Source organism: Oratosquilla oratoria, chromosome 37 (genome assembly GCF_046742065.1).
Source record: "Oratosquilla oratoria isolate Oo_2021 chromosome 37, ASM4674206v1, whole genome shotgun sequence".
Lineage (NCBI taxonomy): Eukaryota > Metazoa > Arthropoda > Malacostraca > Stomatopoda > Squillidae > Oratosquilla > Oratosquilla oratoria.
The window spans coordinates 37,911,760-37,937,393 of record NC_134813.1 but is presented as its reverse complement, the minus strand read 5'-3'; the positions used below and the strand labels follow the sequence as shown (position 1 = coordinate 37,937,393).

The following is a 25,634-nucleotide window of genomic DNA, read 5'->3' as shown; positions in this document are numbered from 1 at the left end:
ATGTCTGATGAAGGATCACAACCATCTGGACGCCTCTTATACTCTCTTGGGGTCTTCTGTAGAATCATGGGATTCCTGTGAGGGTAATTGATTTGATGTCTACCTTATGCTCTGGGACAGAGAGTGCTATATATTATGGAGGAATCATGTTTGGTTTTTTCCTGTTAATTCAGGAGCGAGACATGAGTGCGTCCAGCCCACAACAATTTTCAACACCCACATGGACCAAGTATTGGACAGAGTTGTCGATCAATGTAATTGGGGAGCATATGTTGGCAACACCAAGGTCACTGGCCTTGTCTTTGCCGATGCTGCTGCACTCTTTCCGGAGTCGTTGGAGATCCTGGTTGAAGCCCTCGAGTCATTGCACGGGAAGGCGAGACTGATTGGTCTCCAAGTCTCCCGGACTAAGGCGTTCGGGGCTTATAAGATGATACGTCTCAGTCTGCCCATGTATGTGGCTAGGACGTTGAGCTCTTGAAAAAGTTTCAAATACCTCAGTAATGTAATGCATACCAGTGGTGGTTTACGCCAGACGTTCTTCGATGAACTGGCATTGCCTAGGGCATTATGAGGTCGCTCAATCTTAGTATATTTGTTGAAGGACTATCTTCAAGTCGCTTCTGTGCCCCGTCTTGTTGTACAGATGTAATATTTTGACATTTCTAGTACCAAGTGTCTTCAGCAAAGGGGTATTGTTGGAATAATTGTGCGTCAAACCAAAGACAGTTCTGTGAAACCCAGTCTAGGCCTATTACCAGCATATTTCATGAACGTCAACTCCGGCTACATAGGTCTCCACAAGAAAGAACCTTAGACAGAGGAGATGAAGGGGACGCCCGCAGAACTCAAAAGGAGGGACAGGTCAATCAATCCTACTGAGAGGTGTTTGGAAAAGGGAGAGTGGGATGATGTTGATGATGATGATGATGATGGTGATTATAATGATAATGACGATGATGATGATGATGATGATGACGATGAATTGTTTGTGTTCTTTTCTTCGTTATCACTGTTACATTTTTCACCCTGTTAGCGCTTTTGTTTATTTTTTTATTACTAATTATGGTGCCGACCATCGACAGTGGTTCTCTGAATTGCACTGTAGTACCAACCATACGTCGTCATGCTTAGGATTTTTTATTTCATTAATTAATTTATTTATTTATTCATTTTTTCATTGCCATCCTCATAGCTTTTTTCATCGGCTGATTCTTAACATTATTTTTTCTTTTTGAGAACCATAACCCATAATAACCATAAGACCCATAAGAATACTTGCATTAAGAAGACAGAAATCACAAAAACGATAAAGGTATCACAAAAAGTTCAAGAGATTTTGTCCACTGGGTGAGGTACAAGTACAAACTCACCTTTGTGTTCCGCACCTGTGATGCAGAGCCTGAGTGACAGTCGAACAAGTTCGAACAAACAGTTCGTAAACTGGGGCGAGGTTTGTGGAGCGAGACGATTTTTGCGACAAAATTCCCTGAACTGGATTGTTCGTAATGAGGGGCATTCATACACCGAGTGAATGATCAAAAAATGTCAGTCTTTTACTTGCCAAACGCATCCGTGAAAATGTTAAATGTACTCTACACTTCAGATCCATGTTTACATTTACTCATTGTATGTGGGAAAGATTAAAATGATTTATGTGGTGATTGTATATATATTGACTTATTCATACATTTCTATTCTATTAACGATTAAAACCATATATGATAATTTTATTCTTATTATTTTAGTATATATATATATATATATATATATATGTATATATACATATACATATATACATATATATATATACATATATATATATATATATACATATATATATACATATATATATATATACATATATATATATATATATATATACATATATATATATATATATATATATATATATATATATATATGCGGAAAAAACACCAAGGAAAAAGGTAAACTGATGGCCAAGCGCTTTCATCTATTCAGACATCCTCAGGGTATATGTATATATATATACATATACCAACATATATATTTTTTGTAGAAAAAATGAGGAGAAACATTCAGGGAGCTATTATATTATATCAACTCTTTTATAGAGTTATTATTCAAAGTGCTTTTCGTATCAATTAGCCGTTGTGATCTTTACAAGAGTAAGAAAGGACTTCCTTTTTCCCATTTTTATTCTATGGAACTTTATTTAGCATTTTAGTGGCTACTAAAAAGAAAGGAAGTTGTCCTAATTTGCCCATCGTGATATCCAGCACCAACCTCCTCAATGAACTGAACGTTTCTGCCATATTTAAAGACAACCCCGCAAGGTTGTGCTCAGAAGTGAATTCAAGGTTCTACCCATTGGGGTTGACGATGCCAGAAGCTCCCACAACAGAGTCCACAGTGATGAAGTCCCGTAGAGCACGCTTAGGATGACGCCTCTGAACCAGGGTTCCATCACTGAAGACAATACCAGAAGGACAGTCGAGGATAACTTCGGGAGTAGCAGTCGTGAACTGGAAGGATCGCTCCTGATGGACCAAAAAGGTCGCGCCTCTTGCAAGATTTGTAGAGGTCTCTGGTCAGCTGGAGGTTCTCTCCTGACCTTGTGGCTATGCCTCCGGGTAAAATGAGGAGGATGTCCGAGATCTGGTTGGTAGCGAAGGCCGGGTCGGTGCCATCATCGGTGCCATCTTTTCCTGTGTCTCCCTCTTCGCCTTGTCCCTCTCCGTGCCCTTAGGTAATACCTTAGAGCAGTGGTTCTTAACCTATGGGGAATTCCCCACTGGTGGGGAATGGCGGAGTTGCCAAGTGGGGAATGACCGGTCGGACAGAAGAACCACTGTCTTTTTTTTTTTTTTTCATCGATTTTTTTTCTGGTGTCTTCTTGTTGTCACATTTCGTGCAAACAAAAATTAAGGGCCGTAAAATAGCACAAAAAAGCAAAGCGTATATTTACGTACTAAACACTGCATGGGTTAAAATCGAATTTGTCAAAGACCGATGCTGGGGTGGGAAATGGAGAGTTGGCTCACTAAAAAGTGGGGAATTGGAGAAAAAAGGTTAAGAACCTCTGCCTGAGAGGGAACCTTTCTATGTCCATCCTCACCATGTGTCCATACCATCTCAACTGAGTTCTCTCCACAAATGTTAATATTGGTTCCACGCCAAGCTCCTCCTGAACATTGGCATTTCTCCTCCGGACTCGCATTTCTGCCGCTTAAATCTTATTCTTTAGCTTAGCAGTCAACGTCCATATTTCTGATTCATAAGTTAACAAAGGCCTTAGTATCGTTTTGTAAATCAAGACTTTAACCCTGGTTGGTATACCTTTTTCCTTTAGCTATGAAAACGTGGAGACATCAAAATATATAGGGCAGCGTTCATTTCATTTCGAGTTAGGTCTGAATATGTAAGGGCAACGTGAAAAATTACATTTCCGATCATTTTCTTGCTGAATTTAACGAATCTGACATTCGTTTCTATTGAAAGCCACTCATTTTGCTCGTTCTCATACACACACCTAAATCCTGGTTTTCCAACGTGCTACCCTCAGATCGTTGGAGTAGGGGGAGTGGGAAAAAAAAAAAAAAAAAAAAAAAAAAAAAATATATATATATATTATATATATATATATATATATATATATATATATATATATATATATATATATATATATATATATATATATATATATATATATATATATATATATTTCCAATAAAAACGAATTTGTGGACTGTTTGAATCAGAAAAAATACTACTCGGAAATGTTTTCGACGGAAAAAGACATAAACACAAAGTTAATTCTTACCAAAAATGATACAACCCCGTAAAAGTACAATTAACTAACAGCTAGAATAAAACAATAAGTACAAGAAATACAAAACTAAAACCAATAAACTCAAAATTTCAGGTATCTTCCCTGAGATATTTTCCCAATGATGAAAAATAATGATCACTCGAATTAAAGCATGTTACGTAATTGCACGAACTTTAAGGAATAAATATTCAAACCTTGAAGCTCTTGCTGCAATGGAAGTTTACCATATTATTGGTGTCACAGAATTATGATTAATCACATCCGTCAGGGACATTTTATCATAATTCGACCTCCCACTACACTCCCTCTTTGATTCCGACAGAGAAGATAGGAATGGTGGGGGAGTATTACTATACTTCACGACTATTCTTCATGCTAGCATAATATCTAATGTAGCTATCAACAACATTGATATCGTTTATGCACAACTTCGGAGTGGACAACGTAAAATTGTGGTTGAATTACTCTATAGTCCACCTAATCAAACTGCATATCGATAGAAGATTATACGATCAAATATGCGAATTAGGCTAAACTATGGTTTTTAGCGATTTCAATTTATTTGTACATAATTGGTGTCGCACACTGAGACACCAATCAGGATCATGCTTATATAATGTTTACTTGACAGTTCAATTTACCAACACGTGGCATTAACATTTTGGATTTAAATTTAACAACTGCCAACGAACTTATGAGCTTGATTCAGAATTTGGTTCGAGTGATCATAGAATTTTCACATTCATTATTAATTCAAAAGAAGATAATGAAGTTATCAGTATAGAAAAAAATCCCGGTTATAACAGAGGAAACTAGTGGTTGCTATTTGAGCTAAAATTAGCTCGAGTGAAAACATTAATGAAGCGTGGGAATCGTTTACCTGTACAGATGATGAAACAGTTAAACAATGTGTACCCTTTAGAAACAGACGTCCGAGATTTACTGTAGAGCCAAAATGGACGAACAAAAAATTGAAATAAGTCTTACACACAAAAGACAAGCATATGGTAAAAATATTGTAATAAATTATCAATCTGATAAACTACTTTTTGACAGATACCGGCGTGAAGCAGAGAAACATATGAAAATTAAGAAAGGATTCAAGAAATATATAGCTCACTCTAGTAAATCGAATCCAAGATAATTTTACAGCTATGTAAATGAAAAGAAAATAATTACTACTAACATGGGTTCTCTTATATTACAAAATGGCGACCATACGAATGATGATATAGATACAAATGAAGACCACAGCAGTTTTTAGAATATTATCGGTAGTAATGATAGAATAGTAGGTAAATTTTCTGTTACTGAAGTTGAAATCGCACATCAGATTGATAAAGTAAAAAGAAATAAAGCGTCAGAACCAGGCAAAAATATCCTAATGATTTTAAAAGAAGCTAAAAATTAAATTTGTAAACCATTATCGATCTTATTCAATGAATCTTTAACTACTGGTAAGTTTCCTCAATAATGAAAATATATTAAAAGGGTACAAAGTTTCTGCCCAGTAATTAACGTCCTATTAGTTTGACGTCACTTGTATACAAAATTATTGAAACGACTCTAAGGGATAGAATTGTGGACATCTCTCTTGAAGCTAACAATTTGATTAAAGATTTACAATATGATTTTAGTATTTAAAGATTAGTAAAGACTGACAGGAATATAAAAGGTAATCATATGAAATTAGTAAAGAAAACAAAAAAAAATTTTGGTACGGAACTGTCGACAACTAGCTATTCAATCGTTACTCATCAAATAAGGTTGTTCCAATATTGAAACACCCTTATACATATATATATATATATACATATATATATATATATATATATGTATATATATATATACATATATATATATATATATATATATATATATTTAGAGAGAGAGAGAGAGAGAGAGAGAGAGAGTGAAGGAAAAAGGAAAAGAATGGTAAAGGGAGAGGGAAAGAAATAGGAGAAATATTTCAGGTAACGTTCATTTTTCATCACCATCTCTTCCTCCTCTTCCTCCTTGCTCTCACTTGCGTAGTTTCTATTTCCTTCCTTTTTTGTCGCGACCCATTTTATTTTTCACGCAAAGGGTCGGGACCCACAGCTTGAAAAACGCTGGTTTAGAAACGCTGGTTTAGATGAAATGAGATCATCGCTGATAATTATACCGAGATCTTTTTTCACCATATTTACCTTTTCCTTCTCTTTTACTCTTGTGGTCCTATTTGGATTATACTTCTCTTCCATCCCTAATATAATTATACATTTCTTTTTGTCCGTGAAGTCTCTTACTATATTCTCCTTCTCTCATCACTTTAATGACTGTGTTCTTAGTTTGTTCTTTCATTTGTTGTGTCACTATATCTCTAAATACAATTTTGTTGTTCTCTTGGACTTTTCTCCAACCCTGTGCTTCTTTTGCTATGGACTCTTGATTATTTTTATTATTCTTTTTTAATTCCTTATTCTCATCTTTTACTTCTTTTAACTGTCTTTTTAATTCTTCTATTTCTTTATTTATGTTTTGATTCTCCCTTTTTGGTTCTTCCAATTGATCAACTCTCTGTGTAATTGTTGCGAGTTGGCTAAACTTAACCTCCCATGATTCGTTTATTTTTGTTAGTTTTTCCTCTAGACTTGCTAAACGGGGGAGGTTGGCATCCCCCCTCATTAAATCCATGGAAATTATTATCTCCACTTTCTATTGAGTTGTTCTTATCTATATTTCTAAATCTAATGCTTTTACTGATATTTTCGACTTCACCTGCATCGTCTGCAGCTCTCTTGTTGACATTTCTTCTGACGTCCGGGGGAGCCCGTTCGTCTCCTTCCTCATTTCCTTCCATTTCCGTCAGTAATCCCTCCCTTTCTCTTTTTTCTTCACCTTCACACTACACCACGAACTTCTCCTTCCCTACTAATACAACAAAGGTACTCCCTCATCGTTGAGATCCACGAAAGTTACACTTCTTTTCCGGAGTTCCAATCTTCGCAGTGAATCCGACGTACGTGCGCGCGTGTGTGTGTGTGTGTGTGTGTATTCACTTGGTCTTTGGATCACGTGTTGGACTCGTGATCGACAGCTATTTCCCTCCTGGAAGAGAGCTCAGAGCTCGTAGGTCCGATCTATGGGTAATGCTATGACCTTGCACACACACACACACCCAACTCCCCGCCCACGAGAGTTGGAGTAACACCCCTCAGCGCTGCGATACTGATATTATTTCAGCCCCGGGCGAGAGTCGAACCCGGACCTCCGTAGTGGCAGGCCAGAGCTCTAACCACAGCGCCATGAGAGGTGTGTGTGGTGTGTGTGTGTGTGTGTGTGTGTGTGTGTGTGTGTGTGTGTGTGTGTGTGTGTGTGTGTGTGTGTGTGTGTGTCTATAGATAAATGTGTGTTAACATTAGATGTAAAAAATGTATTGTTTCCTGAAAATGTCACAGTTCATTTCCCTAAGGATGTGTATATATTTCTTCACTGGTACATTAACTTTTGTGTATATCATTCATTGTCCCATTCCTTTTGCTTACCAGAGGCCACCAATTTGAATCCTCTGGTGTTCATTTTGTGGTCCGTTTTGAATTAAATTGTGGAGTTGTCTCGGGAGACAGATCTCTTCCGACGAGGAGGCAATCGGGTACCACACATCCTGCGAGAAAAATAAAAAAAATATATATTAAATAAAAAAAAAAGTGATTAGAAGTTGCCAAATATATACTTTTGGATAACCTTGTCTTAATTCATGGGAGATCCTGTCCACAGATAAGTAAAACTATTTGGGAAATAACTAGGATGGAAGAGGGTGTCTAGATCAGATTTTTGTAGTAAGAGATATGCGAGAACATCTTGCTTATCTTATATTGTCACGTAGTACACTGGCAGCAAAATGGATGGTAGTTGGAATTTGTTTAAAAAGAGTTACAAGTCATGATGCTGATTAACAGGTATGGTGAGATGTTTATAATATTGTTTTGTTCCCGATGAACCTATGGAACTGGTAGATAGCAGATAAAAAGAAATGTATGATTATATTAGGAATGGAAGAGAGGCATAATCCATATAGGACTACAAGAGTAAGGCATGAGAAGGAAAAGGTAAAAAAGGTATTAATATATTTCATGAAAGTGAACAGGAAATAGGGAAAGAAATTGAAGAAATATATAGACTTGGGAAATACAATATAGACAAAACCAGACCAATTAAGTTTAAATTCAGGTCACAAACGACAGCAGAGAATGTCTTATCAAAAACAGGGAAACTAGCAGAAAGTCATCAGTACAAACAGGTATGGATAGAAATAGAGATGAAAAAGAGAAAAGAGAGGATGAGAAAACAAAAATAATCGAAGCTAAAGAAAAAAACAAACAGAACAGAGTCAGACAAAGAGACATTCTATTGGAGAGTAGTGGATATGAAAGTGAGAAAATGGTTCATAGGAGAGAAAAACAGAAGGGAAGCAGAAAACAGGATGAATGTAACAGAATATTAAAAGTGTCCTTCACAAATATAAATGGGTTAATAACAGGCTTGAATGAACTGAATGATTACCTGAAGAAAAAAGAACACTGACATAATGGGAATTGTAGAGACAAAATTGAGAGGTCCATTACCACCCAACAGTGTAGGACATGGTGTATATAATTATTGGATTAGAAACAGAGAAGTAAAACAAGGGGGTGGAACTATGTTCCTGACTAAGAAGGATATAAATGTGAGGAATGTTACATATGGAAAGAATAGAGTGGAAAATGTTATGATGGAAATACAGGGTAGGGAAAAGAAGAGGAGGAAATTTGTGGTAAATTATGTGCCTCCTAAAACGGCTTCGTGGGAAGAGAGAGAAGACACAAAGACAACACTAAATAAGATAATGGAAGACGGAGGAAGAATAGTTATAGTGGGTGACTTTAATTGTAAAGAAATCTGCCGGGGAGAAATGACAGTGAAGGGTGGAGACGACCCGTGGGGAAATGTACTACTTGATATGATTATAGAACATACAGTGACACAATGGATACACGAGAATACTAGGTATAGAAATGAGGAAGAGCCATCGAGACTAGACCTAATAATCACATCAGAACCTGAAATAATGGACAAGATTGAATATAAGACACCACTAAGTAAAAGTAACCACACATTAGTTGAACTGGAACTAAATGAAGAAAAATACATGGAAAAAACGAACAATATAGAAAGGAAAGAAAGATGTATAAAAAAGACAGACTAGGAAAGGACATACAAAGAGGAAACAACAGTAGAAGAGAAATAGAAAAAGTTGACTAAAAGGAAGGAGTGGAAAAGTATGTTCCAAGACAAAAACAAGAAAAAGAATATGTAAAATATTGGTACAATAAAAGATGTAGCGATTTAAAATACAAAAGGGATAAAGCTTGGATAAAATGGAGGAAAAACAAGAAACCTGCAAAATGGAAAATACATACTGGTTATAGAAATGAGTATGTACAAGTGCGTAGAGAAGAAAAGAGAAAATAAGAAAAGGATGTCATAGAAAATGTAAGGATCAAGCAAACTATTCTATAAATTTGCAAACAACAAACTGAAAAACAAACAAGAAATAGTGAAACTACGACAACGAGGAATTGAATACACAAAGGACATAGTAATGGCAGAAATTATGAACAAGCATTTTATATCAGTGTTTACGAGGGAGAATATACAGCTTAGATATGTCGAGTGGGAAGGGAGAGTCCCCCCTATGAAAGAGATAGAAGTAACAAGGAATGAAATAATGAATCACTTGAGTAATCTCGATGTCAGAAAATCACATGGACCAGATGAAATGGCAAACTGGATTTTGAGAGAACGCAGGGACGAACTAACAGACAAAATACATAGTCTAATAAACAGGTCATTGAAAGAAGGAAAAGTTCCAGAAGTTTGGAAAAGAGCAAATATAGTACCAATATATAAGGGGGGAAACAAAGGAGACCCTACTTACTATAGACCGGTCTCTCTTATAAGTACGGTAGCTAAAATTTGTGAAAGAATGATCAAAATTAGATGAGTAAAGCATTTCGAAAAGAACAATGTACTAAATCCGAGGCACTTTAAATTTAGACAAGGAAGATCATGTGTCACAAACTTGATGTGTTTCTATTCAAGGCTAATAGATATAATACAATAAAGAGATGGACGGGCTGATTATGTATTTCTAGACCTGAAAAAAGCTTTTGATAAGGTGCCACATAAGAAATTGCTAAAGAAATCATAAACTGTACGAGGAATACAGGACAAACTACTTAAGTGGATGGAAGACTTCTAACATAAAAAAAAAAAAAAAAAAAAAATGAGTGGTGATAAGAGACAAACATTCCAATTGGGGTGAGGTGATTAGTGGAGTTCCACAAGGAACAGTTCTGGCCCCAATAATGTTTGCTATATATATTAATGATATGGATGAAGGAATTGAAAGTTATATGGGCGTCTTTGCAGACAATGCAAAATTTTTGAGAAAAAAAGTAAACACCTAAGAAGATTGTGAGTCGCTGCAGAGTGATCTCAATAAAGTACGGGAATGGAGTAGGAAGTGGGAGATGGAATTTAACATTAAGAAGTGTGAATAGGAGGTAAAGGGAACACGGGGTGAGGGAAATACAGATTCGCCCTTTAACTCTGCCTGCCACACAAACTCTCTCTGTGACACCCGGCAATTTCAGTCTACTCCAGTCTTCGTGTGAGACACTATCAGCCGCTAGAGCTAAAACAGCCTCGGAAGAAGTAGATCAAATGGAGAACGAGTCTACCTACCAGTTTGTCATGGCGGCGGACTTCTGATCACCTTGATAAAGTAGGAAAGTCTACATTGGTTGCTCCCCGTGATTGTCGTCCTATTATTCTCTCTATTGCTCATGAGAGACCTTTAGCTGGACACTTCTCTCACCGGAAGACTGAATTAAAGGTCGCAGAACAATTCTACTGGCCTGGCATGGGAAGAGACATCAGAGCCTTCTGTCGGTCTTGTGACAAATGTCAACGCTTCTCAGCGAAGGGACGGGTACGACCAGTCCCATTACAACCCATGCCCATCGTCACTGAACCTTTCGCCCGCATTGCCATCGATTTGGTTGGACCACTTTCTCCAGCATCTTCCGACGGACACAGGTACATTCTTACCTTGATTGATTTTGCGACTGGATTTCCTGAAGCTGTTCCCTTAAAAGACAGACTCTATTTCCGTAGCTGAGGCCTTATTAACTATTTTCTCGAGAGTTGGTATTCCCCGGGAAATACTTTTGGACCTGGGTACCCAATTTACATCAAATTTAATGAAACAACTCCACCAAATATTGGGCATGAAGCCTATCTTCACCACTCTCTTCCAACCTAGTGGAAATGGTAGGATCGAAAGACTACAAGGACCCTTGAAGGCTATTCTCCGTAAGTGGTGTGCTGAGAAGCCCCGTGAGTGGGATAGGTACCTAATCCCAACCTTGTTTGCCCTCGGAGAACTCCCGAGCGACCGGACTGGTTTTTCAGCCTTTGAATTGTTGTATAGTCGTTCAGTTAGATGTCCACTCTCAGGGATCTGTGGGAAGATCACACCCTCCACAAAGAAGAAAGGTCCAGCTTCCAGTACGTCATCAAATCATAAGAAGAATGAAAAATGAGGAGGACTGTAGACTACTGCAAAAAGATCTAGATACTATTTTTGCATGGAATCAAGAACAAAAATTGATTTAGACACCAAAAAATGGAAAGCACTGGAAATGGGCATTAGTTGCAAAAGTCCATCTTTAAACTATTACTTGGGAAGAGGAGAAAGATTTGGGAGTGTTGATAAAGGATAACCTTTCACCTTACAGACACATCAACAGATTTGTGGGAGAGACATACGAACTAATGCAGAGAATTAAAGTGGCTTTTCATTATATGGGTGCAAAGATAATGAAAAAAATCGTCGAAAGCCTGATCCATATGTATAAGTAGTATGGTCTCTAAACAGTGTGAAGGTATATATAAGCAAGAATAAGAGTACAAAGGTCAGTAACCAAACTGGTTCCCAGCCTGAAAGATAAACCATATGAGGAAAGACTAAAACATTGGTTCTGCAAACTTTGAAAGATCAAAGAGAAAGGTAATATCAATACAGTATTCAGATCACTAAATGGGAAAGCCTACATTGCTAGAAGAGATCACGTGATCAGGAATAGGAGGGGTTTAACACGTCATGAGAACAAATAAAGAAAAACTACATATCTAAAGAATGTGAAGAAATGCATATATTAGAATCTAAATATGACAATTGGAAATCAAGGATAAAGTCTAAGCTGAAACTGTACATGAATTTAAGGCTAGGCATGATATATTGGAGAGATCGAGGCAGGACCCTATATACTTTAATTCAGTAGATACGATTAGGTATACACTCATTAGAAAATGATACATATACATTCAATCAAATCCACAATTATATGTGTATACTTGTTTTAAATGCTACTTTAATTCCGCTATACTTACATTGTTTCATAGGGATTTGTTAGTTTCATATAATCAGACGTACATTCTTCCTTGTATTCAATTTGAAGCCCGTCAAAGAAGATAACTTTCTTCCCTGGAGGTGCCTGGAAGAATGAAACGATTAAATCTTCTGAAGTTAACTATATTTTTCGTTGTTATATTATAATTACTAATTATTATACATACATGCATATACCAAAGACTTTTTCCCCCTTACACGGGGGGTAGCCAAAAAGAAAAAGGCATAGAAATAACTCCCACCCATTTCATTTCCCATATATTCCACTCCCCTCCACCCTCCTCCCTCCCTCCTATCTTGACACCTTCTGGATGACGGGTCATCCCTGCATCCTGTCCACTGCCCTGGGTCAGAAGCAGTGTTGCAAGACACAGCACATCCACAGAAAGGCCGCTTCATAAATTCGGCGATCTCCCCCTCTCCGTCCCCTCATGCAGAAAAGGAGAAGACGGGGAGAAATCCCTTCGGGCTGCGTCAAGTTTTTTTCATACATACTTCCTCACCCCCCATCCCCCATCCCCCACCCACTCCCACTCCCCCTCATGCATCACAGCCTCATCTATACACAACCCTTGTCCATTCACCCCTATCTTCTGTCCTCTCCCGTCCTTCCTCTACAGACATTCCTCTCTTTTGTAAAGCCCCTTTCACCCATCCATCCATCTCATCCTAGGACGCCCCCTCATATTTACTCCTTCCACCTCCGCCTTCCACACTTCTTTTACTAATCTTTTTTCACTCATTCTTTCCATGTGTCCAAACCATCCTAATACTCTTTCATCAACCCTATCTCCCAGCTCCCTTTCCACCCCTGTTCTCCTCCTCACCTCCTCATTTCTCACTCTATCTAGCCTAGTAACCCCTATCATACTTCTTAGACATTTCATCTTAAACACATTCAAACTCCTTCCCTCTTCCTCTCTCATGTTCCATGTTTCTGCCCCATACATTGCTGTTGGCACAATCACTCCTTCTTATAACCTCCTTTTAGCATCCATTCCCAGATGTCTATTTCTCATTACACTTTTTAATCCACCAAGGCATTTACTCGCTTCTCTCAATCTACATTCCACCTCCATCCCCACTCTTCCCTTTCCTGTCACATTCGGACCCAAGTATCTAAAACTATCCACTTCCTCCAGTTTCTCACCTTTAATGCTCACTTCCAACCTATTGTCACTCTCTCCCCTTGTACATCTCATCACCTTACTTTTGCCCACATTTATCTTCAGCTTCCTTCTTTCACACACCTTCTCAAACTCTGCCACTAACTTCCTCAGGTATCAGGTATACCTGACAGGCGTAACTTTTCAGGCGTACCTGTCAGGTGTACATGATAGTGTATGGCCGGCATCAGATCATAAATGTTGCCATTCGCCATCTCGACTTCCGCAGGTCTAATCGACAAACTTTTTTTTCGTTGCTCCTTGGAGAACGGGACGTTGTTGCCCGACGGACTGATAGTTCCGGAGGGATCGAAAATGGCACCAGACTCGGTGTTATCACCAGAGACGTCCATGGCGGTGTGATTATGGAGACTTGCCTGTCCATGGGTCAGCTGGAGGTTGTCGCCGGTCGAGGTGACGATGCCTCGTGGATCTGCAAGGCCAATGTTGCTTGCAAACTCGTTGGAGTTCTGGGCGCTTATTCCATCTGGACTGATTATCCCTGAGGGTCCCATCTGAGGTCTGGCGCTGATTCTGACTATGACTCCCAGGATAAACATTGTTACCTGAAAAGCAAGAGAAATTAATTTGTGTTGTTTCTACACTTATTGCAGGATTATGTTTCAGAATCAACTCTTTGAAGAACTTTTATTTCACACACACACACACACACACACACACACACACACACACACACACACACACACACACACACACACACACACACACACACACACACACACACACACACACACACACACACGCTACTCTAACACGTGTAATAGTAACAAAGGTTTCCCAGGATTTAGTAAGTATGAAAGCAAGAACTTAAGTCGATTATTAGAGATAGAGAGAGATATGAGCAAAAATAGGATTCGGTGGGAGAATGAAATTATAGACTTAAGAAAAGATGTCATTGGATTAATAGATTGCTTAGCACAGGTAAATAACGAAATTTCTGACCTAAGAAAAACCAACTTGGATCTTACAAACGAGATTGAAGAATTGAAAAGGGATATAAATGATCTGAAGAATGATAACGAAAAGAAGAAAACTAATGATAATAACAATAGCGAAAATTTAAAGCAAGAGGTGAACAATAAATTACAAGAATTGACACAAAAAATCGAAGAGAACCTAGGTGAGGAAAGTATCCAGAAAATTAAGAAGTGGAAGGAAAACATTGAAAATAAAGAAATTGCTTTCAAAGAAATAGTCAAGCAGCAAATGCAGGATAATGCAAAAGACACAATCATCCAAGTGATTAACGAAAAAGCTAATTGGGTCAGGGATACAGTAGATAGAAAAAAATGTATTGTGGTATATGGACTAAAAGAAAAACAAGGATTGGCGAGGTACATGAGAGAAAAAGAAGAAAAACAGACAGCAGTAGAAATCCTAAATGAAATTCAGGGGAGAGAAAGAGATGCAGCCATAGACCTGGAAGAGATTTATAGAATCGGTCGCTATTCTAAGGATAGAAATCGACCTCTAAAGATAAAATTAAGGTCACAAATGGTAGTAGAAGACATATTTGAAAAAGTAGGCAACTTGGCAAAGAGTGAAAAGTTTAATAAGATATGGATAAAAAGAGAAATGAGTACTGAGGAATTAGAAAAAGAAAAAAACTTGATGAGAACGAAGACAGAATGCAAAGAATTCCATTGGAGAGTAATCGACATGATATTGAGACAATGGCGCATCAAAACGAAAAAACTAAGGACAGAAAAAATAATGGAGAAGGAAGAAAATTAAAAGTGGCCTATACTAACATTGGCGGATTAATTTCAGGTCTGAACGAACTCAATGATTATCTGTTAGAAGAAAAACCAGGCATAATGAGAATTGTAGAGACTAAACTAAGAGGTGAAATACCATCCATCGTTATTGGACAAGGTCTATACAATTACTGGATAAAAAAAAACAGGGACAAGAAACAGGGAGGGGGAATCATGTTCTTGGCCAAGAAAGACCTAAACGTGACAAAAATTGCAGAGGGCAAAGGCAATGTTGAACTGATCATGATAAAAGTCGAAGGCAAGAATATGAAAAGTAGAAAGTTTGTGGTGACCTATGTGCCTCCAAAAACGAATGCTTGGAAAGAGAACGAGCATACAAAAATGCTAGAAGACACAAGAAAATCACTAAATGAGATACTAATGGGTAAGGGTAATCTGGTAATTATGGGGGACTTCAATTGCAAAGAAATTTGTTGGGACAACATGACAGTACGAGGAGGAGATGACTTGTGGGGCAATGTACTGCTAAACATGACCATGGAGTACACAATGACCCAATGGGTCAGTGAAAACATAAGGTACAGAAACAATGATGAGCCATCGAAACTAGATTTGATATTTACAACAGAACCTGAAATAGTGGACAGAGTCCATTACAAGACACCAATTGGAAAGAGTGACCATGTACTCATCGAAACTGTACTAAAGGAAGAAATAGACATGGAGAGGAACGAAAAGCATAGGAAAGGAAGATTGATGTACAACAAAACAGACTTTGCAAAACTAAAGACATTCTTTAGTAATGCAAACTGGGAAAATTTCTATATGGAAGAGACAACAGTGGAAGAGAAATGGAATATATTGATGGATAATTACAATGAAGGGGTAAACAGGCATGTACCAAGACAAAAGCGAGAGAGAGAGTACATTAAATGTTGGTTCAACAAAAGATGCAGTGAGGCAAAAGACAGAAGGGACAAAGCTTGGAAAAGGTGGAGAAAAGACAAAAAACAAAGCAAATGGCAAATTTATATAAACTATAGAAATGAGTATACTAAAGTGAGAAGAGAGGAAAAAAGGAACCATGAGAAGGATATTATAGATAAATGCAAAGATCAACCCAAGCTATTCTATCGGTATGTGAATGGTAAACTTAAAACCAAACAGGAAATGGTGAAACTACGCCAAGGAAATATAAAATACACAGAAGAATTAGAAATGGCCGAAGTCTTCACCAGAGAGAAAATACAAAATTGGGATGAAGATAATAACAAGCAATCTCCCCACATGAGTGAGTTTACAACAACACAAAAAGAAATATCAGAACATCTATCAAAACTGGACGTCAGAAAATCACATGGCCCGGATGGTATTGCAAATTGGATTCTAAAGGAATGCAAAGAAGAACTAACGGACAAAATACACATCATAATAAATAGCTCACTCAAAGATGGAAAGATACCTAATGACTTGAAAAATGCTTACATTGTACCAATATATAAAGGAGGAAACAAGGAAGAACCCACCAACTATAGGCCAGTATCACTAACAAGCACTATAGCCAAAATTTGTGAGAAAATCATCAAGAATAGATGGGTAAAACATCTGGAAGACAACAACATATTAAACCCAAGACAATTCGGGTTCAGACAAGGAAGATCATGCACCACAAACTTAATATGCTTCTACTCAAGGCTAATAGACATAGTGCAAGAAAGAAATGGATGGGCTGATTGTGCATTCCTAGACTTGCAAAAAGCCTTTGACAAAGTACCACACAGAAAATTACTAAAAAAACTGGAACACATAGGAGGAATACAAGGGAATCTATTAAAATGGATGGAGGACTTCCTGACTGGTAGAAAGATGAGAGTAGTGCTTAGAGAAAAATATTCAGATTGGAAAGAGTTGATCAGTGGAGTACCGCAAGGATCTGTACCGGCACCAATAATGTTTGCTATCTATATGAATGACATGGATGAGGACGTGAACTGTTACATGAGCTTCTTTGCTGACGACGCCAAACTGTTAAGGAAAGTAAAAACTGATAAGGACTGTGAAGCACTGCAAGAAGACCTGAATAGGGTATGGAACTGTAGTCAGAAATGGGAAGTGGACTTTGATACTAAGAAGTGTAGCATAATGAAGTTTGGAATAAGCAAAAACATAATATCAGGAAAATATACAATCGGAACCAAGGAAGTAAAGAAAGTAGGATCCAAAAAAGTTTTGGGAGTAATCATCACGAACGACTTGTCCTATGATAAACAGATTAACAAAATTGTCGGGGAGACTTACAACTTGCTAAGATCAATAAAAGTGGCATTTACATACTTGGACGAAGACATGATAAAAAAATACTGGTTACATTGATAAGGCCTAGACTAGAGTATGCGGCGACATTGTGGTCCCCCAGTACCAAAAAGAATATAAAGAAAATAGAAAGAATCCAAAGAGCAGCTACAAAAATGGCACCTGCACTTGCAAACCTATCATATGAGGAGAGATTGGCTAAACTGGAGTTACCGACGCTGGAGCAAAGAAGAGAGAGAAGTGACCTACTGACCATCTACAGAATCATGAAAGGCACAGAGATACTTGATAGAGAGGACTTAACTGGGACAAGAGGAACACAAGAGGACATGGAAAGAAAATAAAAAAAACATAGCTATAGAAGAGAAATGAAGAAAAACAGTTTTCCACATAGAGTTTTGGACAATTGGAACAAACTGGATAATGAAATAGTATGCGCAAAAACCATTCATGAGTTTAAAAGTAAACTAGACACTGCAAGATACAATGGCGGGATACCCTTCCCGCAAAATACAACTAGGTATATACAACTAGGTAAATACACACACACACACACACACACACACACACACACACACACACACACACACACACACACACACACACACACACACACACACACACACACACACAGATGATACGAAATTATTAAAGAGAGTGAGTAACGAAGAAGATTGCAAATCTTTTCAGGAAGACCTGGACAAAGTCTGGAATTGGAATAGAAAGAACGAAGTGAATTTCAACATTAAAAATGTAGTAGAATGGAATTTGGAAAAAGTAAAACTAAAATATCTGGTCAATACAAAATTGGAGCAAAGGAAGTTACAAAAGTAAACTCAGAAAGACCTAGAGGTAATTATTTCAAATGACATGACACCAGACAAATATGTAAACAAAATAGTTGGAGAACTCTACAATTTAATAAGATCAATGAAAGTGGCCTTTGACTACATGGACGAGGAAATGGTAAAGAGAAATGTGTGTGCATTTACCTAGTTTACCTAGTTGTATTTACCTAGTTGTATTTTACGGGAAGGGGAGCTATGCTCGTGGGGTCCCGTCTTCATATCTCATTTTATCTAAACTATTTTTAAATTCATGTATTGTTTTTGCACACACCACTTTCTCATCTAACTTGTTCCAACTGTCTATTACTCTGTGAGGAAAGCTGTTCTTTTTCAAATCTCTTCTATGTGTGTGTGTGTGTGTGTGTGTGTGTGTGTGTGTGTGTGTGTGTGTGTGTGTGTGTGTGTGTGTGTGTGTGATTCACCATGGTCTTGGATCACGTGTTGGACTCGTGAATGACAGCTATTTCCCTCCCGGAAGAGAGCTCAGAGCTAATATATGACCGATCTATGGGTAATGCTGTGACCTGACACGCATCCCCCTCGACTCCCCGCCCACGAGAGTTGGAGTAACGACTCACAGCTCAGCGATACTGGAATCATTTCAGCACTGGGCAGGATTCGAATCCAAACCGTCGTAGTGGCGGCCGGGATCTCTACAGCTGAACCATCGAGCCGTGTGTTTGTGTGTGTGTGTGTGTGTGTGTGTGTATTCACTTGGTCTTTGGATCACGTGTTGGACTCGTGATCGACAGCTATTTCCCTCCTGAAAGAGAGCTCAGAGCTCGTAGGTCCGATCTATGGGTAATGCTATGACCTTGCACACACACCCACACCCAACTCCCCGCCCACGAGAGTCGGAGTAACGACCCGAAGCGCAGCGGTACCGAAATAATTTCGGCCCTGGGCAGGATTCGAACCATGAACTGCGGGCCACCATGGTGGCAGTTCAGCGCTCTACCAACTACGCCACCGAGAACCAACTACGCCACCGAGTACCAACTACGCCACCGAGTGTGTGTGTGTGTGTGTGTGTGTGTGTGTATGTGACTGAAGATGGATGGATAGATGAATAGACATATACATATTTGAACAGCTAAATGTGGTATCCAAGAGCACGCGAAACAAATAGCCCCCCTTGTATTCGACATTCCTATGAAAAATCGTGGCAGAAATTTACAGACACTTATGTTCCCTAATTTCAGTGGACACATGCCCAGGTCAGGCGTCTCGGAGTGAGGTAACATCAGCACCAACGGAATTCTAAAGGTAGACAGATTCACCGGTCTTATCAGCCACGGCGGCATCGTCATTAAAAACGGTCAGAACATCTGACATGAAATTCACATCTGTTGGTGAAGACAGCCAAAAGTTATATCGCCATCTTCTGGTGCTACAGAGCTACAACAGTCCATGTACCATCTGAAATCGGAAATATTCCTACTTACCTGGATCTTCATGATGGTGGTTGTGTGTCTGGTTGGAGTAAAAACAAGAGACCTGACTGCTGGAGGACCGGGAAGGCTCTGTGCTCTTAGGTGAAGCCTTCTCCCTTTATATTGCTTCATGAGTGAGGGTGGAGGTAGGTCTTTGTTAACAGTGTTGATGGAAGTGGTGGTGGTAGTGGTGATGATGATGTTCGTGATATTGCATTTGATGAGATTGAGAAATGCGTGCGTAAGCGTGTTACTGAAAAAGTCTTGCTTCATTAAAGAAGGAGTCTGCAAATGAAAACATATAAACATCACCTAAAGGAGAGCAACGTGGAAATAATGGAGAAGTGGAAGGAGAAAGATGTAAGAGGCCGGTAGTTGTACGAATGGAAATGAGCCTGCCTGCTCGCCTGCTGTTTTGATAACATTGAGGCGACGTTATGTCTATGTAAACACCAACGGAGGTGACTGTTTTATAATCGACGATGTAATCAAAACTCTGTAAGCGCAGGTTAGCTTCGTTTGACTAATGCTGAGGTAAACGATATTGCTAGTGGCATTGCAATGGCTTTCCGGTTTGGTGCAAGGTGGAGAAGGAGAAAAAAACTATTGGTGCATGAATTCAAAGTCACGCACATAAGGAGTGACATTTATTTCAGAAGTCATAGGAGATTGGATTAGAAAAATTAGTGACGTCAGACGAAGGTAGCTTAGCGTAGGATACGGGATCTCGTCAGACGATCTAGAGAGACGATCTAGAGAGACGATGTAGAGAGACGAGAGAAAGAGATCCTGAGTGTAACAAGACGGTGAAATTACAGTGAAAGAAGAAAGAAAATTCACCACCCTTTTATTAACCCAAAGGACGAGAACTAGGCACGGGCCTATGGAAATTAGAAAATAGTGAGACTACAGGAAATACAAGGCATTGGGCCTACTGCTTAAGAGGAACTTGAATATTTAGTGAAACTCACGTAACGAAGGCAAGGGGCCTCGAGACGAGTGGTATTACAAGTCAAATATACGTGTAATGGTCGAGGACCGACAGTGGTGGTGACAGTGGTGACCAGGGGTGGTGAAAAAGAGGAGGAGGATTAAAAGGAAGAAGAAAATCAGGCAAAATGTCTTTCAAGTGTTTCATTGTTAGGTATTCCTCCTTTCAAACCTCTGACACGGTTATACTAATTATTATTGCTTCTTCATATAATGCCAGTGTCAAGCAGTTTTGATTCGCTGTTTCCCTGTGTTATTTTTTACAATTTAGTAAATAGATACATTCAATGTCTATACACATTTCTCTGTCTTTGGTATTTATCCTCAGATACGTATCACCTCTATTGATGTAAAAACCAGAGAAATCTAGCAAATCTATCTTTCCTAAGGTACTTACATATATAAACATCCAACAGCGTTTTTTATCACACTGATTCTCCTCGTGATTTTGATATTATTGACGTTTGCATCACATCCTGTCTATCTTCTTTTTTATTTTCTTATTCTTTCTCACAATGTCTAATGAAGAATCACATCCATTTGAACACCTCTCTTACTGTATTCAACAATTAACATATCTAATTAGGGCTTCGTATATTGGTTTAACACTTATGGCCATTACATTGTACACGTTGTAACCCCTATCATACTTCTTAAACATTTCATCTCAAACACATTCAAACTCCTTCTCTCTTCCTCTCTCCTGTTCCATGTTTCTGCCCCGTACATTGCTGTTGGCACAATCATTCCTTTATACAACGTCCTTTTAGCATCCATTCCCAGATGTCTATTTCTCATTACACTTTTTAATCCACCAAAGCATTTACTCGCTTCTCTCAATCTACATTCTACCTCCACCCTCAACAAAATTCTTGCTTTAGTTCGCCTTTGTGTTTCTTCAAATGTTTTTTCCTTTCAAGACCAATTCTTCCGTCAAAAATTCGGTTGTAGTATGGGTTCCAATTTGTCTCCTGTTTTGGCCAATTTATACATGGAGTATTTTGAGTGTACCCTTTTGCCCAGCATCAAACCGCCCGAAATGATTTGGCTCAGATACGTAGACGATATCTTTTCGGCGTGGGGTGACAGTTGGGGCCCATTTGAAGTGTTCCATGATAAATTGAACCAATTGACCCCGAATCTTAGATTTAAAGTTGAATGGGAAGAAGGACACCAAATCCCTTTCTTGGATATCTTGATAAGAAGAACTGATGATAATTTATTCTTTACAGTGTACCGTAAGCCCACCCACCCACTTCATTTTTTTAGCAATCACCCTGACAATGTTAAGAAAAGTGTTGCCTCTGGCCTTTTCTTGAGGGCTTTCAGGATTTGCAGTCCTCAATTTCTGGACCAAGAGATTGAGGGGATTAAATGTCAACTTGAGAAGTTGGCGTATCCACCTTGGTTTCTGGACCAAGCCCTCAGTAAGGCTAGGGCTAACCATTTTAAAACTTCCGTCCCCTCAAGTTTTCACCGCTCCTTTAAGAACATTTTAAAAATTCCATTCAATAATACCATCAGTTCTTCTACTAAGTTGTTTCCTCATGAACGTCTCACTATTGCCTTTCACTATCCTAACACCGTGCGTAAGCAAATTGTGAACGTTCAACAAAAACCGAAGGAAGTTGAGTCACCTGGTGTTTATTGTTTGCCCTGCAAAGATTGTGATTTGGTTTACTTGGGTCAAACCAGGAGAGACTTGAACACTAGATTGGCAGAACATAAAAGGTCAATTAGGTATGGGCAAGAAAACTCGGCTGTATTTCTTCATGTCAAAAATAAGAATCATTCTTTCGACTGGGGTAAGGCCAGATTAGTGTTCAAGTCCCACTGCGGTTTCAGGAGGAAAATAGTTGAATCACCATTAATTGAGGAATGCCCTAATATTAATATTTCTAAAGGGCAGTGGACACCTGACATTATTTCACGCGCGGCAGTTAACAAGTTGGTACGGACATTACAACCTCCCCCTCTCCCTCCTCCGCCACCCCAGTTTGCCCCGCGCCTGAGTGAGGTCATCTGTCCACATCTCTTCCTCTCTGTAGCTTATAAGTTCACTCTGTACTCTACTCTATGTACTTTCCTGAAGAGGACTACAGTTGATAGCCGAAATATAGGATTCTTCTTTATTCAAATTTTATTTTCTCCGACTGTGGGTTCCTGTGTGTCATTTACAAATGTGCTACTACATTTCTGTTTAGAAATATATATATATATATATATATATATATATTGTGCAGGGGTTTCTTGAGACATGCAATTTATTTTAAAGGTTATGCAAGGGTAAAAAGATTGAGAAACGCCGCCTTAGATTGTCGTGAAGCCTGTATTGACTTGACGCTGCCTCCGCTGAATGTTGTTGCCACTCATCGTCTCGATTCCCGCAGGACCAACCAAAACAATTCCATTTGGTTGATTCCTGGTGAACTGGACGTTGTTGCCTGACGGACTGATAATACCGGAGGGATCGGAAATGGCACCAGACTCGATGTTATCACCAGAGACATCCATGGCGGTGCGGGCATAGATACTTGGATTGACATGACGACGAGGACTCAGATCATAAATGTTGCCATTCGCCATCACGACACCCGCAGGTCTACTCGATAAAATTTTGTTTAGTTGCTCCCTGGAGAACGGGACGTTGTTGCCTGACGAACTGATAATTCCGGAGAGATCGAAAATGGCACCAGACTCGATGTTAACACCAGAGAGGTCCCTGGCGGTGCGGGCATGGAGACTTGCCTGTCCATGGGTCAGTTGGAGGTTTTCGCCGGTCGAGGTGACGATGCCTGACGGTCCAATAAGGACGATGTTGTTTGCAAAGTCGTGGGAGAACTGGACGTTCATTCCATCTGGACTGATTATCCCTGAGGGTCCCACCTGGGGCCTGGCGCTGATTTTGACTATGACACCCAGGATAAACATTATTACCTGAAAAGCAAAAGAAATTAACTTGTCTTTTTCTACATTGATTGCAGGATTATGTTTCAGAATCAACTCTTTGAAGAACTTTTTTTTCACACACGCGCGCGCACACGCACACACACACACACACACACACACACACACACACACACACACACACACACACACACACACACACACACACACACACACACACACACACACACACACAGACACACAGATGATACGAAACTATTGAAGAGAGTGAGTAACGAAGAAGATTACAAATCTTTTCAGGAAGACCTGGACAAAGTCTGGAATTGGAGTAAAAAGAACGAAGTGAATTTCAACATTAAAAAATGTAGTATAATGGAATTTGGAAAAAGTAAAACTAAAATATCCGGTCAATACAAAATTGGAGCAAAGGAAGTTACAAAAGTAAACTCAGAAAGAGACCTAGAGGTAATTATTTCAAATGACATGACGCCAGACAAACATGTAAACAAAATAGTTGGAACACCCTACAATTTAATAAGATCAATGAAAGTGGCCTTTGACTACATGGACGAGGAAATGGTAAAGAGAATACTAGTTACACTGATAAGACCAAAATTGGAGTATGCAGCGTCACTATAGACACCCAGTACAATAAAAACATAAAGAAACTAGAAAGAATTCAAAAAGCATTAACAAAAATGGCACCAACACTTAGCAAGTTGACATACGAACAAAGACTGGACAAACTAAACTTATTAACTCTGGAGCAAAGAAGAGAAAGAGGCGATTTGATAACCATCTATAGAATTATGAAAGGGATGGAAATCCTTGATAGGGATGATCTACTTAAATGGGACAGAAGAAATACAAGAGGACACAAGGAGAAACTTAAGAAGGACAGTTACAGAAGAGATCTGAAAAAGAACAGCTTTCCACGCAGAGTAGTAGATACATGGAATAAATTGAAAGAGAAAACAGCGAGTGCTAAAACTATACATGACTTTGAGAAAGAACTGGATGTGGAAAGACAACTGCGGGGCACTACGAGCATAGCTCTTCTCCCGCAAAATACAAGTAGGTAAATACAACCAGGTAAATACACACACGTGTGTGTGTGTGTGTGTGTGTGTGTGTGTGTGTGTGTGTGTGTGTGTGTGTGTGTGTGTGCGTGTGTGTGTGTGTGTGATTCACCATGGTCTTGGATCACGTGTTGGACTCGTGAACGACAGCTATTTCCCTCCCGGAAGAGAGCTCAGAGCTAATATATGACCAATCTATGGGTAATGCTGTGACCTTACACGCATCCCCTTCGACTCACCGCCAACATGAGTTGGAGTAACGACTCACAGCGCAGCGATACTGGCATTATTTCAGCACTGGGCAGGATTCGAATCCAAACCGTCGTAGTGGCGGCCGGGATCTCTACAACTGAATCATCGAGCCGTGTGTTTGTGTGTGTGTGTGTGTGTGTGTGTGTGTGTGTGTGTGTGTGTGTGTGACTGAAGATGGATGGATAGATGAATAGACATATACATATTTGAACAGCTAAATGTGGTATCCAAGAGCACGCAAAACAAATAGCCCCCCTTGTATTCGACATTCCTATGAAAAAACCGTGGAAGAAATTTCCAGACACTTATGTTCCCTAATTTCAGTGAACATATTCCCAGGTCGGGCACCAAAGAGCCGGACACGTCACGGGGTGAGGTAACATCAGCACTGACGAAATCCTAAGGGTTGGCAGATTCTGCGGTCTTATCAGCCACGACGTCATCCTCATTGAAACCGATCAGAACTTCTGACTTGAAGTTCACCCCTGTTGGTGAAGACAGCCAGGAGCTAAATTGCCATCTTCTGGTGGGGCAGTGCTACAGCAGTCCATGTACCCTCTCAAATGGGAAATATTCCTACTTACTTGGATCTTCAT

At 39.1% G+C, this 25,634-nt stretch overlaps 1 pseudogene; it reads right to left on the bottom strand.

Moving 5' to 3' along the window:
- Positions 1-2,032: 2,032 nt before the first annotated feature.
- LOC143019429 (uncharacterized) lies at positions 2,033-25,634 on the bottom strand (annotated as a pseudogene).